The sequence below is a fragment of the Lissotriton helveticus genome, chromosome 7, assembly GCF_964261635.1.
Source record: "Lissotriton helveticus chromosome 7, aLisHel1.1, whole genome shotgun sequence".
Classification (NCBI taxonomy): domain Eukaryota; kingdom Metazoa; phylum Chordata; class Amphibia; order Caudata; family Salamandridae; genus Lissotriton; species Lissotriton helveticus.
This window is the reverse complement of record NC_136068.1, coordinates 1,732,097,704-1,732,116,105: the sequence shown is the minus strand read 5'-3', so window position 1 is coordinate 1,732,116,105 and position 18,402 is coordinate 1,732,097,704.

Below are 18,402 nucleotides of genomic sequence, written 5' to 3'. Positions count from 1 at the left end.
AAAGAAGACATTCCTGGGCCTTGTTAATCACCCACTGCTTGGGATACAACATGGATAGCTTCTCTAGATCTCCAATGTTGGGCCGATGTGCGTTTCGGTGTGAGACCTTAAATCAGTCATACACCTTCTTCAGAGTTGTATGGAACATTCAAGTTTGTCCTGGTCAAAGATTTTATCTTCTGGTTTTATCCTTTAACCCCACCAGAGAAGTACACTACTAAAGCCCCCAGGAGTCAGACCTCAGGGGAGGCATTTAGAGACTTGCACTGTGTCAGGCAGAGGCAAAACAACTGGGTCTAGTCCATGAACGGTCCCTTCCCTGGGGTGAGTACACCCTCTATTCTGCCACTCTCTGGTGGGAGGGGGGCAGGAGCCTGTTTCTGATTGGGTAAGGCTCCCCATCCTCAAGATGGCGAGAGCCCGGAGTTGTGTTTCACCTCGCCTCCCCCACCTGAGGGGTGAGGTTGGCAGAGGCTGGCACACCCCCTTTCCTCACTTAGGTTTTCCCACCTGTCTTCCTGCCAGAGTGGGGGTCAGAACCGGTGGGGGCCAGTTGCTGAGTACAGCAAGTGGCCTGGAGAAGCTCACAAAGGCGGCATGCCTTTGAAGCTTCCCCTGCCCATCTTGGGGGAGGAGGCGTAGCACCTCGCCCCAGGATGTGCATTGTGGCGAGGCCATGAGAGCAGAGAGCTCTATACCCAGGGGTCCAGCAACATGTCTGTTGGGTAGCAGCCTAAGCAGCCTCTCAGTCAGAACGCAGGTTGTGGGTTAGTTTCAGGAGGCAACTCTGTCATGCATTTTACATTAAATCCCACACTGGCATCAGCGTGGATTTAATGTGCTGAGAAGTTTGATACCAAACTTCTCAGTCTTCAGTGTAGCCATCATGGTGCTCTGGAGTTCGTGATGACAACCTCCCAGCACCATATACTCCTAATGGCAGCACTGCACTTACAGTGCCCAGGAATGGACCTGGGTACTGTAGGGGTACAGGGCTCATGCACCTGTACCCACACCACTGGCATAGGGCACCCAGCTAGAGGGGTGACTGAGGTATGCCAGGGCAGTGTTTTGTGGGATTGGCACACAGGGATGTGTGCCATATCGACTCTTTGTTTTGTTCTGCACCAAGACGCTCAGCCTGCAAAGGCAGTGTGTGCGTGTGTGTGTGTCAGAGGACAGGGCCTCTAAGGGTAGCACAATAAGTGCTGCAGCCCTTAGGGGCCTTCTCTGGTCACAGTGCCCTGGGTACCCAGGGTACCATTTGCCAGGGGCTGACATGTGGCCAGAGATGCCAATTGGGTTAGTTTTTGGGGAAAGAACAAAAGCCCTGGGAACCTGATTGGCAGGGACCCAGGGCACACCAAGAAAAAGTGCATCAGAAATCTGGCAAAAAGTGGGGGGTTACTGCAACAGAAACCCACTTTCCTACATGCATTTGCTGGAAATAGGCTAGCCATTGCAAGGTGCCACCTCTGAAAGGTCTACGCCAACAAATGATGGACGGAATGCTGAATAAATCATATTCACCCCCAGTCAAGAGATCTGGGTTAAATGAATCCATACTTTTTTTGCTCACCATGCCACCCTAGTTTAGACTAAACCAAATGCAAATCAGTCTTGACCTTGCTCCTCATGGGAACAGTCCAGCCCAAACTGCCAAGTCAAGTCCTCCCTGGACTGGAAACACGCATCCTGTGACCGATTTTGGGGTATTACCCATCAGCAGTTAGGTTAGCTTGAATCCAGTGACACAGTGAGAAAGGGGCCCACATCTGGGCATGTCCAACCTCTCTACGCCCCCTTCCAGCTCCTCACACACACCTATAAGGATGTGGCCTTACTACCAGGGCTGCCGACTTTGGACATGAGGAACCAGGTTTGAGTCCCGGCATCTGCTCAACATCCTCTGATTATGAGCACATCACTCAATCTCCCCAATTCCTAAAAAATGAACCTGACACCGTGTCATGTAACTGCTGGTGCTCATGTAAAGTGCTTCAATGCCATTGGGCTGAGTTGGCGCTATATAAAAACTGTAAAATAAAATAAAGAAAAAGCTCCCCAATCCATCGATAACTCTTCTAGGATGGGAGAGGCGACTGGCCAGGATCCAACTAATAAAATTGGATCTTTGCTTTCAAAACTAGCTACACAAATAAAGAAAGTGTAATCGATAAAGCTATGAAAACAAAAGCTAATTAAATGTGTGTAGGCCACGACGTATCTATTGTCTAACCCTTTAGATACTGCGGATGATAGTTGAATACCATAGCAGCACTTTGATACATTGAGAAATGTTTTGGGTAAAACAATGATTCTTGTTGTATGATGCTATATTGAAAAATCACTGTGTTGTGTTGTCACACAGGGGGAGAGGGTTTACTGTTTGGCGCATTGCACATTTGGTTCTATGTATTTGAAAATGCAAAAAAAAAAAAACATGTGGAGGTCTTGATCATGAATTCGATGTACATTTTAGGAAATGTTTGATAAAATCAAAAAGTAAATGCAGGCTATCTTGAATCCAGTGGCAGAGTGAGCAAGGGACCCACGTCTGGGCATATCCTGCCAACTTAGGGTGAACAAAGCGATACCAAAGGGGATGATGGACAAGTCGTTTGAGCAAGCTCACTCTGCCAATGGATTCAAGATAGCCTGGCTGATGAGGGTTATGAACCCGAAACCAGTCCCAGGATGCTTGTTTCCGGTCCAGGGAAGACATGGCTTGGCACTGGCAGTCGGGGCTGGGCTGTTCCCATGAGGCACAGGGTCAGACTGATTTGCATATGGCCATGTCTGAGCTGGGGTGGTGGAGTGAGCTAAAGAATGATGATGGATTAAACCCAGATCATTTGACTGGGGGTGAGTGCTTGATTTGCTCAAACGCTCCGTCTATCATCCCCTTTGGTATCGGGTTATATGCTTTGTGCACTGTGCCACTGCTATTCAGTGCCACAGTGCAAGTGCTCCCTATCTTAAATCGATGTACTAATTAGTGATTCCATGATTGGGTTATTTGATTTACTTGTCAGACCCTAGTACAGTGCACCATGTGTCCCCAGGGCTTGTAAATCAAATGCACTGGTTGTGCCACCCAAGGAAACAGCTTGTAAAGTGTGTCTCAGGTCTTCCATTGCAAGGCCTGTGTGCAGTCTGTGACTGCCATGTCGACTAGGCCAAGTGCACCCACTTGCCAGTCCCTAAACCTTCCCTTTGCTTCATATCAGACACCCCTATGGTAGGCCCACGGGGAGGGTGCATTGTAAGTTTAAGGTAGGATATGCTCTGGTGTGTGTAGCATGTCCTAATAGTGAATTACAGCCATTTTCATTTTTCACTATTGCAAGGCTACCTGTTCTCCATAGGCCTGAATGGGCAGTTAGATTATTACATTCTTATAATTCTAACTGACTCAGGGAACATGGTAGAAATTCAAGTTTAATATGCCTGAACTCAGAATGATAAAATACATCTTTTAGTAAAGTTGCTTTTAATATTCTGTGTTTGAAAATACCACTTTTAGAAAGTCGGTATTTTCTTGCCTAACTGTCCAGGCCTGCCTGTGCTAGGTTGTGCATTCCTTGTCTGGAGTTTGTGAGTGACAGGGCTGGGGGATTCCAGGAGACAGGCTGGGGCAGCCCAGTGGTGAATAGAGAGATCTGCATCTAGATGGGAGGGAGGAGTTGCACCTGGGACCTGAATAGGGCTGGGCCTTCCCTCTACAATGCTGGCTCCACCTCCTGTGGTGTGTCTGATGTCTCTGCCCTGCACTGTGAAAGGAGAGAAGGAATCATGTCAACAAAGTGCTCCAGAGCTGTGCCTTCCCTGCCCTGTGCTGGCTCCACCTCCTGTGGGCGGCTGATGTCTCTGCCCTGCACAGTGAAAGGAAGGAAGGAGTCATGTAAACAAAGTGCTCAGGAACAGGGTTGGACTGGGCAGAGGCCTTTCTGCCTTCAGAGAACAAAGGATTTTGGGGTATAAATATTGGGACCCAGTCCCAAGGACTTTAGTTCACTTCTGGAACAAGAAACCTTTTGCCAAGGAGAAGAACCAAGGAAGCTGCAGGAGTTTGACTGCCCCTCTGCCAGTGTGCTGTTTTCTGGATTGGCCTACAGTGGTTTCTTCATTGCCAAGGAAAGGAGAAGGAACTTTTTAAGGACTTTCATTATCTACAGAAATTTCTCTAGGGGCTTGACCTGTGCGTGCCTCCTGCTGAAGTCTCAGGGATAAAACACTTCATCTCCAGCTCCCCTCGATATTTCCTTGCCTGGAGTTCTATTTACAGACATTTGCGTGTCGCTGGGAGCTGGAAGTGCGACGCATCAAGACGAAGCGTGTCGCCTCCAAAGTACAGAGTCGTTGCAAGGCTGCCAGGGCATCTACGCATCGTGATCTCATCTTCGCTTCAAGGGTGCCATCTTCTCGCATCGCAACTGGATCATCACATCGCATCAAGGCGCCATCTTGCGCATCGCAATGTGCCCGCAGGCCGAGAATCTATGCATCAACCCCGCACCGATAAGGATCACGGCGCATCCCCTACTCTGCGTAAGCATTGAAGCATGACTCATCATTTCCCACGGATCACAGAACCGACGCATCTCCCCTTTTGCGAGCCTTTTGTTCACTTTGCGTTACGCATCCAGGTACTTTGTTGAGAACTTTGTCGCCTTTATCATCAACTTGAACTAAGCAACTTTTATCATCTTTAAGTCATCTTTAAGTATAGTATTGTGGATTTTTGTCGTTTGTGGTCTTGTGTTAAGTCTATATAAAGAATACTTATTGTTATAAAACCTGTGTTGTGTCCATCTGTAGTGTTTTCACTGTATTACTGTGTATATTCACAAATGCTCAACACACTGCCTCTGAGATAAGCCTGTCTGCTCGTGCCAAGCTACCAAGGGGGTGAGCAGGGGTTATTTAGGAGTGTAATCCACTTATCCTGACTTAGAAGCAAGGGTCCCTATTCGGAAAAAGGTGAGTAGCATTGCCAACTAGAGACCCCCAGATCTAACAATCACACGTTAATACAGTCCTCTAAATATGCTGGTGCTTACTATCAGTGATTATGATGCACCCCTACAAATTTCAGTATAACATGGCGCTCTATCAGTCCCCCCTTTGATGACTAGTGTCATCACCAAATCAAACCTTCCTTGGAGAAACAACCAACCTAAACAGAACTTGTTGCCATTCTTCCTCGTCTGAGCCTCTCCATGTTTTTAAGATTCTGATATTGACTGTCCTGCAGTCTTTCCATTCTCCTTCCTTGCTCTCTCAGTGTTCTCTCAATCCTGTTGGACTTATACCACTTCTAAGCCCTAACTAAACCCCACAAACAGATCACACAAACCACAATGATAATGAGAGGTTTTAACACATAGCCAAGGAAACCCTTTCCCATATTTGCAAACCAACCCCCCACCTGACTGGGGGCCAGATGTAGGTAATCCCATTTTTCCGACTCTAAAATACTGAATTTTACCAAATCGGTATTTTAGATTCGGAAAATGGGATGTAGGAAAAAATTCAGTAAAAAATACCGAATCGGTAAAATTCGGATATTCCGAATCGGTATTTACCGATTCGGTAACACCCATTCAACCCTATGGGCCTCTAGGCCCATAGGAATGAATGGGAATTACTGAATCCGTATTCACCGAATCGGTAAATACCGAATCGATAAATACCGATTCAGAAATACAAAATACACTCAATTGAGCCTGTAAACCAATCAGGAACACTCACCACTCCCCACAACAAAGCAACAGAGGAACAAACCAATCAGATGCATCTACCCTACCCCACTACCAGGAAGTGGCCACACCCATGCAGGTGCAGAGCAACTGAACAGCATTGAGAGCAGTGAGACACTGAGGAATAGGCTGCCCAGAGATGAGCTGAGTTGCACAATGGAGTCCCAGGATGTCCAGAAGGATGGAGCTGAGCACAAAAGGAAACTTAAATTCAGCACAGCTGAACAGCAGGTGCTGGTGGAGGAGGTCGTGAGACACCACACCCATCTATTCGGCAAGCAGTCTCTGCATGTTGCAGAGTCTGTTAAAAAGAACACCTGGCTGGGGATCTAGTCCAAGGTGAATGCCATCGGGGTCACAACCAGGGAAATTGATGACCTGAAGAAACAGTGGTATGATCTTCGGATCATAACCAAAAAAAAGCTGGCAGACAGAAAAAAGAAGCCGGTGCCCCAGGTGGAGGAAGGAACTGTGCACCTGCACTAACAGACCTGGAGCTGATGGTGGAGTCCACCCTGGAGCCATAGAGTGTCCATGGGATAGGGGATGCTGACAGCTCAGCCAGAGGGATCGATGTCCAAGCAGGTAAGCTGCATGGACATCAATCCCCACCCCCTTCCCTGTCCCCCTTCCCCAATGTGGTTGTGTGTATCACACTCCAGTACAGGTTTTAGGATTTATCTGCAATGCATCATGGGAGACGTAGTCATAGAAACATACATCAATACATTCATCACAGAAAACAGCAAGGCATGCCACACACTACATCCAGAAGCAGTTGAGGACTATGCAATTGTGTGACAGGGATGTGATTTAATAATGACACACAGGTGTACATCACCACTGAGCCAATGATCATATCTGTCCATAGGAGAGTCATCGCGCAGTACTGCGCAATAAAGGGAGGAGAGGGCACCGGTAACGGAGAGAAGTGAGGACGCAGCCACAAGTGCAGGGCAAAGCACTGTTCCGCCACCCACACCCACAGCGCAGCCAGCAACAACACTTGAGCGACTCACCACACCACAGCCTCTGTCACCTCTGCTGTTTGGCTCACAACAGTTGGAACTATCAACACTCTGCCCCACACCAACTTCAGTGTCATCTGAACTGGTAAGGCCAAGGAGGCATGATGTGCCCCCTCTCAGGATTCTGGAGACGTCCGATGAGGATGATGGGGAGGGTGACACACTCACAGATCCACTTCAGGCAGACAACACTGGGCAGCAGACCGCATCTGGAGGTGTGCGTATCGGTGCCAGATGCCGAAGGGTACGGGAGAGAGGCGATGCTCAGGATGGAGAGGGGGTCTTCTGTGGTCTTGAGGTCACTATATTCAAAGTCCAGCGCCTGTAAGCAAAGGGAATATTAGCAGTGCAGAGACAAGTGCGCAACTTGAATACCAGGATGGGCAACATTGACCGGGGGATTGGCTCCATGGCAGAGAGCATGAAGTCCATGGCAGAGGGAATGAGGGACATGTCACAGTGCATGATTGCTCTCTGTGAGAAACTCGAGTCTGACCACACAGAGAGGCGACGGGATCAACAGTGCATGCAGCCACACACCAAGGCCATGAACAGGCTTGCCACAGCAACCTCCCTGCTATTTCAGGCGCTCTGTGGCCATGCAAGATGGCATTGTGCACTGCTGCACGGATTTGTCTAGGGGGATGGGGAGAGTAACCTCTGACATGGAACTATTACTTACAAACCAGGCAGCCACTGCTGGGGACAGAGATGTCGGGGACACTGCAGACTCCACCAGCAGGAGCAGCTGTAGCACTCCTATACCTTACATCCAAAGAAGCAGCAGGCACCAATCTGCTGACCCAGGCTCCACTGCCACTGTTGCCCCCCAGCCTCGTGCATCCCACACTGTTGTGCATGGGCGCAAACAATAATGATACCCACAGGACAGGTCACGGTGTGGTAACCTGTGACCACCCATTGGGTTATTCAGACATTGAAGTAGCATGGTGTGCTATCAGTAAATTGCCGTAGTGCCCATTAAACTAGGTCATTCAAATACAAAGCCTAGCTGTGTCTCCTTACTTACTTAGAAATAGCTGCGTGTGATCTCTGCCCGTCTCAGTCTCCCATCTGTGGCTTGCGCTGCTCCTGCTGCATAGGGCTCTGGCTGTTCAGTTCCATCATCAATGTCCTAATGATATGTATTTTCCACTTCTGTGCCTTTCTTGGTGGCAAGGTTGCGCAGCATGGCACATCGCAATGATCTTACAGCAGATGATAGGAGTGTACTGCCGTGTACCTCCGCTCTTGTGGAGGCAGTGAGACCTGCTTTTTAGAAGTCCAAATGTACGTTCTACAACGCTGCGTGTTGCTCTGTGTACCACACTGTACCTCTACTGCCTACTCATGTGGAACTATGTATGAAACTACGACAACTAATATTATAAGAACTATTACTGCACCTACTAGTGTACCTACTATACACTTAGATGTACGATTTTGGATTTCCAGCCTCCATGGTCTCTGAAAAGTTCTCAAAGTTCTCAGTTCAGCAACGAACACTTCAAGAGTCTCTTTTCTCCTGCTTCAGTTGCTTGCGAACCAGTTCGAACAACACTTGAAAAGGCTGGAAGTCCCCCTCTTTTAATTTTCAGTTCCTTATTTACACGATACAAAGGCTTCCTTGACCCTTCTCCAAAACGTACGGAAAGTCCCTAAATTTCTTCTTCTTCCACTCGGACCTAGGTTAACTCCTTTTTGACTTATTTATAACAAATTCACCTTAGTTCAAAATAATATTTGCTCCGATTATCTCTAGAACATGCTGCAAAAGTTCAAGTAAAAAAAAATGTATTTCATGAGACGGAGCTTCAAAGCCAAACGTAGGAAATAACAGTCTGTTCAAAATTAGATTTCAAATTCTGCCCAGCACCGGGGGATTCGGAATCATGATGGTCAGTCGTCCTGGATCCAACAACACCAAGTCCACTTTCATGCTGGGGTTATTACTGATAACTGTTACTGCCCTCAGCCTCCCGGAACTCAGCACTCCTGGCATTAGTCACAACGTATGACCTCTCTGGAGTTGCGTATCTCTGACAAGGCACTCTCATTCGTCTTGATCTCCTTAGACTTCCATGAGCTTGTCCTTCTTCACCTTCTTCTGATTCAGAGTCTTCCGACACAGGGACAAGATCTCTCTCAGAAACCAGGCGCAGATTCAGTCATCTCTGTCTTTCAGGCCATGCTTATTCTGTGCTTTTGGTGCTTCTGCTCTTCTCTTGCTCACCCTGCTCACAACTTACTTCTGCTGAATCTGATTCCGGACCACTTGCACACCAACTTCCCCTTTCTGAGGCAGTCTCGGTGTCGCTATTGTTGTGACCCCCCTCAGCTTGATCTGGTGAGCAACCAGCTCTGTCAGTCACCCTCACAGCTTGACTCGTCCCCTCCTGTGGCACAACCGCCACAGCTGGATTTTCATTCGGGAGAGGAGCTGATTCTTCCAAGGGTGCTGAAACTCTGCAGGTGTGAGAAGCATGCACCCAATTTGGCAATCCTCCACAATTCACTGCAGTGTTCATCACCAAAATGATTTGGTAAGGGCCTCTCCAGCGAACATCCAAGCAGCTCTTCCTAAAGTGCTTTCAGACCAACACCCAGTCCCCTGGACTGAGGTTGTGACAGAAATCACTTGAAGCTGGAACAACAGCAGCCTGCACCTGATGAGACAGCGAACAGACCACATCAGCGAGTCCTTTGCAATAATCAAGGGTTAGATCATCTGTGATGTTTATTAAAGCTGTCGATGGCACTACTGGTAACCTCATAGCCCTTCCCATCAAAACGTCATGAGGTGAAAGATCTGTTCTCCTGTCTGGTGTGCTACGGATACTCATGAGCACCAACGGCAAAGCATCAGTCCACTTCACGGACGCAGACAAACACACCTTTGCCATTCAGGCTTTCAAAGTCCCATTGACCTGCTCCACTATTCCAGAAGCCTCTAGGCGGTAGCTGCGATATAGTCTTTGGTCAACATTCATTGCTGTGCAAAGCATCTTCATGGTCTCACTATGGAAGTGTGTTCCTCTATCCGATTCCAAAGAGTTCGGAAAGCCAAACCTAGGTAGGAGTTCCCTCAACAGAAACTTAGCTACAGTGAGTGTGTCACACCTCCGTATTGGGTAAGCCTCCACCCACCTTGAGAAAACACATACCCCGACCAAAATGTACCTCAACCTATTGCACCTAGGCATCTCAATGAAATCCAATTGCATTCTATTGATAGGTCCCTCGACCTCCCAATGTGACTCGGTGTAACCATAGTCTTCCTTGCAGCATTCCTTTGTTGGCAAGTGACACATCTCTGACATACAGCTTCAGCCACTGCACGAAATTGTGAGTTATACCACATCTGTCTGAACACTCGAACCATTGCACCTCTGCCTAGATGTACCGCACCATGAATCTGCCTTGCCATCGGGTTCAACATGTCATCTGGTAACACTGCTCGACCGTCACTTGAAACGCAAAGGTCACTATCCCTTTTCACAAATCCATACTTGATCCACCCACTTTTCTCTTGTTCTGAAACCTGTTCCTATAAACGTTTAAGTTCATCCCAAGTATCTGCCATGGCCAACATCATTTTGAGCTTGGTTCTTTCTTGGTTCTCTCCTGTGTATTCTCCAGTAAAAATGCAACCTTTGTTCAGCACAGAAACGTGAAACTTTATCAGCATATTTATTTCCCAGAGAGACAAAATTCGTCCCCCTCCCATGAGCCGTACATTGACAACTGCTATCTCCCTTGGGTGCTGTAAGGCTTCCAATAGTAAACTCACAAACTCCCAGTTCCTAATAGGTGATCCAGACGATGTCATGTAACCCCTCTCTGAACATAGCTGTCTGAAATCGTGAACCACACCGAATCCGTATTGGCTGTCGGTATAAATGGTGATTCGAATTTGATCAGCGGCCAAACAGGCACGAGTCAAGGCAATGATTTCAGCTACTTGGGCGAAATATACTTCTTCTAAGCAAGCAGCTTCAACCACTCCCATAATGGTGCATACAGCAAACGCTGCTCTCAACTGATCAACACTGTCCCTTAAGCATGAACCATCGACAAAGAATATCTCATCAGGGTCAGACAATGGCTCATCAACAATGTCAGGTCTCGGCTTGGTGCAAAGCTCAGTCGAGATAGTCATGGTCCTCACAATCTTTATCAAGTGTATTTGGTATCGGCATCAACGTTGCCGGATTCAAAACAGAACACCTCCTCAGAGTCACATTCTGCACAGCAAGAATAACTTGCTCATAGTGTGTGAGTCTATTATTTGTTAGGTGCTGAGTTTTGGTCCTAGTCATCAACAGTTCAACAGAATGTGGAATGTACACAATCAAAGAATGTCCCATTACAATGTCTTCACATCTCTCAATGCTGACACCCAATGTCAGCATTGAGAGATGTGGATTTGGATGGATTTGAGACATCCGGGCAACGCAGAAGGTACTGGATCTAAAGTAGCTGAGAAATAGGCAACTGGTCTACGGACACTTCCATGATCTTGAGTCAAAACTGATAATGCACATCCTTCTCGCTCACAACAGAATAATGAAAAAGGCTGATTGTAGTCAGGCATTCCCAAAGCCGGAGCTCAATAAAGGTCCTCTCTCAGCTCCAAAAACGCTTTCACACAGCCATTGTTCCATGGTACCAGATAACTCACATCCTTGTGCGTCAGTCTCTGTAAAGGTTTCGCTTTCAGAGAGAAGTTGGGAACCCACTGGCGACAGTAGCCAACCATCCCTATGAACATTCTGACTTCCCTCTGTGTGGTAGGCACAGCCATTCTCATGAGCGCCTCAATTCGATCAGGTGACGCCTCCCTCTTGCCTTTCTCTATTCGGTGACCCAAATATTGCATCTCCATCAAACAGTACTGCAGCTTGTTTGGGGACACTTTGTGTCCATTCTCTGCCAAATGATTCAATAAGGCGATGGTGTCAATCCTGCCCTCATCTTCTGACTCTGACGCAACAAGGAGGTTGTCTATGTACTGCACGAGAACCGCGTTATGCGGCAACACAAGACTCTCAAAATTCTTTGCCAAGATCTGATTAAAGATCGATCGACTCTCTGTATACCCCTAAGGGATACGACATCACCTTAACACCACGGGTTTCCAGATTAAATGCAAAAAGAAATTGACTTTCTTCATGCAGTGGTATCAAAAAGAATGCTTTACAATGATCAATCACAGTGAACCACTTTGCTCTGCATGGGATCTGAAACAATATCACGGATGGATTTGGGACCACTGGACAACATGGGACAACTATATTGTTGACCTTTCTCACGTCCTGTACAATCCTAAATTTCACACTCGGTTTCTGCAATCCCATAATGGGTGAGTGGCATGGACTGCCCATTATCTCTTTCAGTATTCCCTGCTTAATCATGGAGTCAATTACAGGTTTTATCCCTTCAATCGTTTCTGGTGACAGGCTATCCTGGGGTGTTCTTGTTAACTTAAAATGTTGCTTAACCTGAATCTTAACTGTCTCCACTCCTTTTATCAGCCCAATGTCCTCTCCTGTAAAGTCCCACACTTTCTGCAAGACTGAATCTCTCAAATCTAGAGGAAGTTCTCCCACTGTCGCCGTTGGGTACATTTCTGTGCACAAATGTTGATTTGCAACCTTAAAGGTGGCATCATCGTCATTAGTCTGCAATTCCACTCCCTTAGGGGTGCAATAGATAGTGCAGAGGAGCTTGCACAAAAGATCCCTTCCTAACAGGCAGACTGGACTTGAGTCGCACACCACAAATTGGTGTCGATCTTGAAACGTTCCTATTCTCACAGGGATCGGTTCAGTCAACGGGCTTGTTATTTTCCTGTTTGCCACACCTACAACTTAGATTGATTGTCCCGAGAGGGGTAGGTTGGGAACTACTGCAGATATCACAGTAGAACTGGCAGCACCAGTGTCAACTAAAAATGTGGTAGGGTGACCATCAACACCAGCTTCTACAAATGGTCCCCTCTGACCCCAAGAGTGCAGTCTTCCTCCCCCCTCAGGCACCGTCATGCCAACGGATCTGAACAGTAGCCATCGTCTCCTCCTCTTTCTGCAGCTGAATCACTGGGTTGAAGGAACACTCGCGTCGCCAATGCCCAATCTGGTGGCAAAGGTGACACACCGTGGTCTTTTTCAATGTCGAAACATCCACTAACACTTTGGGGTCCCCTGAATTTCCCTTTCCTTAGTGTTGACCGTTCTGTTTTCTCCCCAACATCCCTCCATTCCACTGCATCTGAATTGCCTAATCAGCCGCTTGTATCTGCACTAGCATAAGTTTATCTTTAAGCTTCCTATGTTTCGAGTCCACCTCATCACTGCAATACCTGGCATATCGAAGTATTTAGTCTACCGGCTTGTTCTGCCAACAGATCAAATGCTGTTGGATCATGAGGCAAATCTCAGGCCTCAGACCCAAGATGAACTTGGAAACAAACTGTCCCATGTCTTTAGGTTCTAAAGTATCCAGCCCACTTTACTGTTTAAAAACTTGCAAACGCCTCTCATAGTATTTATGCACTGTCTCCTTCGGTTCCGGACTGTCCGATCTATCTTGACCCAATCAATATCCTGTGGCGATATATTGGACTTCAGCCATGTGATCATCTGCTCATACTTTTTCATGACAATAGGTGAAGGACCATTCGTAACAGCATCCCTATCTGGCTCACAGGTACGCCAATCGATTGGAAATTTACAAGCTGCCCACAAATTGCTCAGAACTACAATATCAAACAATGTGTTCAGATCAATCCACAACAACTTCGAGATCTTAACAAAGCGATCCACCTGCTTCTACCACTGAGTTCAGTTCAAAAGCTTTATTCGATTTGTAAAACAAATCATACAAGCAGAACGCATACATATAAAACATACATTGCTAAAAAAGGCATCAGGGACACTACAATAAAAACGATCTAAAAAACCATTATAAACATAGTGGGAGGGGGTCCTAAAAACATAATATAACCGGAGTTAAGTTTGGACTATACAAATACTGTTGGCCGGAAGACTGAATTCATTCATGATACATAATACATACATTATACATATAATACATTGCACATAAACAAACAAATATACAGACAGGAAGCCATAGTAAAGACGGAACACAGTCCGAAATCTCATAAAACTATGGTTTTCCTGGCAGCTGTACATTTTAATATACAGATAGGAGGCCAAAGTAACAACAGAACACAGTCCGAAATATCATAAAACTATGGCCTTCCTGGCAGCTGTACATTTTAAAATATATGATGCTACGAAGAAGCAGATATCCATGTCCTCTAGGGAATTAAGTAACTGCAGAGCATTCTTCGTAGAACGAACATTGTATTTTAAAAAGACGGGTTTTAAATATATTACCCTAAAAGAATGATAGAATTTGCAAAACAATAAAAAATGGCAGCAGCTCTGACGTGAAACATTGTCACAAGGGCATGCTATATCAGATCTGAATTTCATTGTAGGAAATGCAACAAGGTGGTGGACAATTCCCAATCGTAAGTGTGTTAAGACAAACCGGTGGGAGTTACGGGTGACCCCAGAGAGGTAGGGTTGAAAACCAGTGGGTAGGTTCCAGTCCGGGTAACCCATCACAGATTGCAACTTACCAGACACCTTAGCACGACATTCTTTTTTATGATTTAAAAACCTTTGTTTAATGTCTTTTTTTGAGATTGAAACAACAGATTTAGGATCAAGAAAAGTGTCAAACTGAAATAAGAGATAAAACCAATGGTGTATATACTTGAGCCACAGGATGCGCGAGGAGTGGTCCAACCTGAGACAGTCGAGGATTATCTCCTGGGTGATTTGGGTATCAGGCTTGGCCCAGATTGAACGCCAGAGCAGCAAGGGGCGTAGTGCTGCTAGATCCGAAATAAATTCAATTCCTACTTCTTCATGGATCAGTTCTACTGATGCAGAAGGTGGTACACATAACAATTTTCTAAGGAACTTATTTTCGTCTCTGCACGTTTGGTCCAACACAATGTCCCCACACCCCCGCGCCATACAGCGCTGAGGACACGCATTTTACATTATAAATGTTCATCATGTCTTTAATACTCCTCACCCCAAGTTTAGATGAAAATTTAAAAATGCTGTTAGTGGACCTCATCGTTTTTAAACTAATGTTTTCAAACTCGGGTTGCCATGACCCATTATTAGAAAAGGTGATCCCTAAATAACAAAAGGTTTTAACTTGTGACATCTTATCCTTATCAATAAAAAAGCTGGAATGGGTTTTCTTAACTTTCAACTTTTTGCTTCTACCACTCAACTGGCCTTTCGGAAAATCATTTGTGAATGCTGCTAAATCACCTCTGCTTTAAGGCACATGGACATACCCTCCACTACATACCTCCCGTAAAGGATAGTTCCCTATTCCTGACATTCCCCCTCCTGGAGGCGGTGTCTCCGCTACACTCTTCCTAGTATTCTTCTTTTTGGACCACCTTTCTTCCCACTTATCGAACCTGTTCCATGCTTGTATCCCTATAACCAATTCTCGAATGTGAGTCTTAGCCCAATGACCCTCTTCTCTTCTAGATCCTGGTCACTATACTGTAATCTGTGGTTCCCTTGTAACATTTTTGTTTTAGACAAATCTATCTCATATCTGTTTACCGATTCAGTTCGTTTCTCATGTGCTGACCTTGCCTTGCGAGTCACATCTTTTGCTACAAACAACAATTCATCTGGTTCATAAAGTTCCACTCTTTCGAAAGGCAAATTTCCTTCAACTATCTAATCCACTTCTGCTTTCAGCCTCATAATGTCTAACATCTTTGCCCTTATAGCCACTTTCAGAGTACCTAGACAAGATGCACAATTCGACTCTCTATAATTGCTATTCTGTTCTCTGTGTCAATTGCTGTCTATGGTTTCCCTAGGAACTGTAACCAAACAAAGGAAGGAGTAGCCGTGGGACGGGAGGTCCTAGTATTCAAAACGAAGAGATGTGAAAAAAAGAAAAAACATTTTTTTCTTTTAAAGAAACCCCTCACTCATCGACCTGGTCGGTGACATGCTTCATCATTGGGGTCCACCCAAGTAACCGAGTGCCACTTGGGTGTGCTACGACGCCTGCAACTGCAGCGGAGCTGGTACTTTTTGTGAGTGAATGTGTAAGGGAAATTCGTGAAATTTAAAAAGTGTTCAACATGTGCTCCCTCGAGAATTTTTATCCTGGAGCCAGTGTAACACAGTTAAAAACAGGTCAGATACTTCTGATGGTTATATTGACTAAATAGTATCAGGATGTGAATAAAAGTGTGGTCGAAATGATTCAACCCTCTTCAATTGTAGGTTTTCTTCAGGACCAAGTGAGGCGAGCCAGGAGGTCTGCACGCGCTAAGGTGCACCCTTCCCAGACCAACCTCTGCGTTACACCGCATACTCATGGTTTTGCTTGCTTACAGCGTTCTGTGTAAGAAAATCTGAAACAAAATAACACAGCATGGTATTGATGCAATAGTTACTCAGTGTCTCAGTTTGTGCATGCAATCACCAAACTCAGCATGAATTGTTCGTGACCTCGAGTGGAGGTGTGACCCAGGCAATATTTTTTAGCTGGGTATCATACAGACCCACATTCAGTTCTCTCAATCATGGGTGTCAAGCGTACCTTGAATAGTTTCTCAGGGCGTTATGCGACTAAAACTAGTCAGGGTATATATGTAGTCACTTAGTATGTTTGGACTCATATATACTATTGTTATGTTAAATAGGGCGAGAAATCAAGATGCCCCTCAGTAGTGGATATATCGACTGCAATGTGGCTGATTGCGTCCGAGAAAGAACCCGCAGTTGGGACTTACTTGTGTTAAGTACTAATCGAGCCCCATGGATACCTGGGGGGGCCGCCTATGAGCGTTCTGTAAGAATAAAATGCCAGAATTAATTTTGGTTACTGCCAGGACGTCATGTTATAGGCGCCTGTTTTTTTATTATTTAGCTTGCAAGTGTGTCCAAGTGCGATCAGTTCCGTGTCATTTACTTGTCATGTGGCGAAAGCCCGCTGGAAACTTATCCTAACCGCACGGCGTCCCGAGGATACTGCCGGGGAAGCTTCTGTGTATTTGAAGCAGGAGCTCCGTGATTGGGCAGTGGGGACACGTGACGCTTTGACATGTGACCGCTGTTAAGGGAACGTGTTGAAAGGATAGTTTCCGCGGTTAGGGATGCCTGATTGAAAGAGTGCAAAAATCTTTATTGGCAGCATGAGGGGGGACATTGATAGTCTCCTGGCGATTCTATGCCTTCAGTCAGTGTTTGGACAAGCAAATTCAGTCGGCAAGATGTAGTTGTTACCAGTGAGGGGAGGTCCTAGTGTCAGTTGTGTGTTAAAAGAAGGAGGGGGGAGCCCATTCTAACATGGCATTACTTTGTTGAACTCGAAGTAGGCAAGAATGGCCGCGCCAAGCAAAGAGCGAAACTCTGCATCCTCCAGTGCAGCAGGCTGTAGCCTCCACGTGGGGACCGGTGGGCGGTCCGCCTCCCAACTGCACTGGAACCACAGGGGGTTATGATCAGAGTGCGTTCTCCCCAGATACTCGGACTGTGTAAGAAGTGGGAGCAGGGACTGGGCACCAACCATCCTATCCAACCGGACATGCAAGTCGTGGACTGATGAGTAATAGGAGTAGACCCTATCTGATGGATGCTGCACTCGCCAGAGGTCGTGTATCCCCCAGTGCGCTAACCAGTTCTGGACCGCATGCACATTGGACGCCACCGCAGTAGCTCGAAGGAGGGGAAAAGAGCGATCTAGGTGCACGTCCAGCACCATGTTAAAATCCCCGCCGAGCAGCCAGGGGAGGCCAGCATATGGTTAAAGGACCTGATTCAGTTGCGTTAAAAAGGATGATTGGGCGGGCATCCATGATGGTCGCGTGAGCACAGAGCTCCCTGGACCCGCGCCGCCCTTCACGGATATCCTGACTACATCCTGATTTTAACGACGGGCTTTTGTTCGTATATCCTTGCTGATCATTTTGTCCTTCGAAAAACTGAATTCGGACGCTGGGATCCACTTTTACATCGTTGCTGCTTTTTGCCGCCCGCCCCGAGGCGAACCGGGGGCTCAGTTTCCTGGCAGGCCGTGGAGTAGTTGAACAACAGCGGCCGAAGGGGTCCCCTCGGGTCGACCCCCCTCTTGACTTTCGGTTTCATTTCCTACTCCCGGCTCGGATTGACGGAGGCGCAGCCCTTATCCAACTTCAGCTGGCCTGGTGTCTCTTTGCGGTTTGTGCTGCCCCTATTGAGTGCCTACATTCCAGCTTATTGGTGCCGCTGCACGTCTTATCTGGCTTTGTCGTCTGTTTGGACATTTCACGACCGGCCATTTTCACCAGGTCGCGGGGACCCCTCTGGGGTCCCTTTTCCAATATGGCCACCGGACCAGCTCCCGAGAGGCGCAAGATCAAAACACCTCACCGTGGGGGCCAGACCCAGACGAACATTATGGATCACTATTCGCAGTTGAAGGGGTCCCCTGGCGGTTCTACTCGCACTTCAGATGATCCCAAGGTTGTCTCTTTGATGCCTTCGGACGTATCCTTACAAGACGTC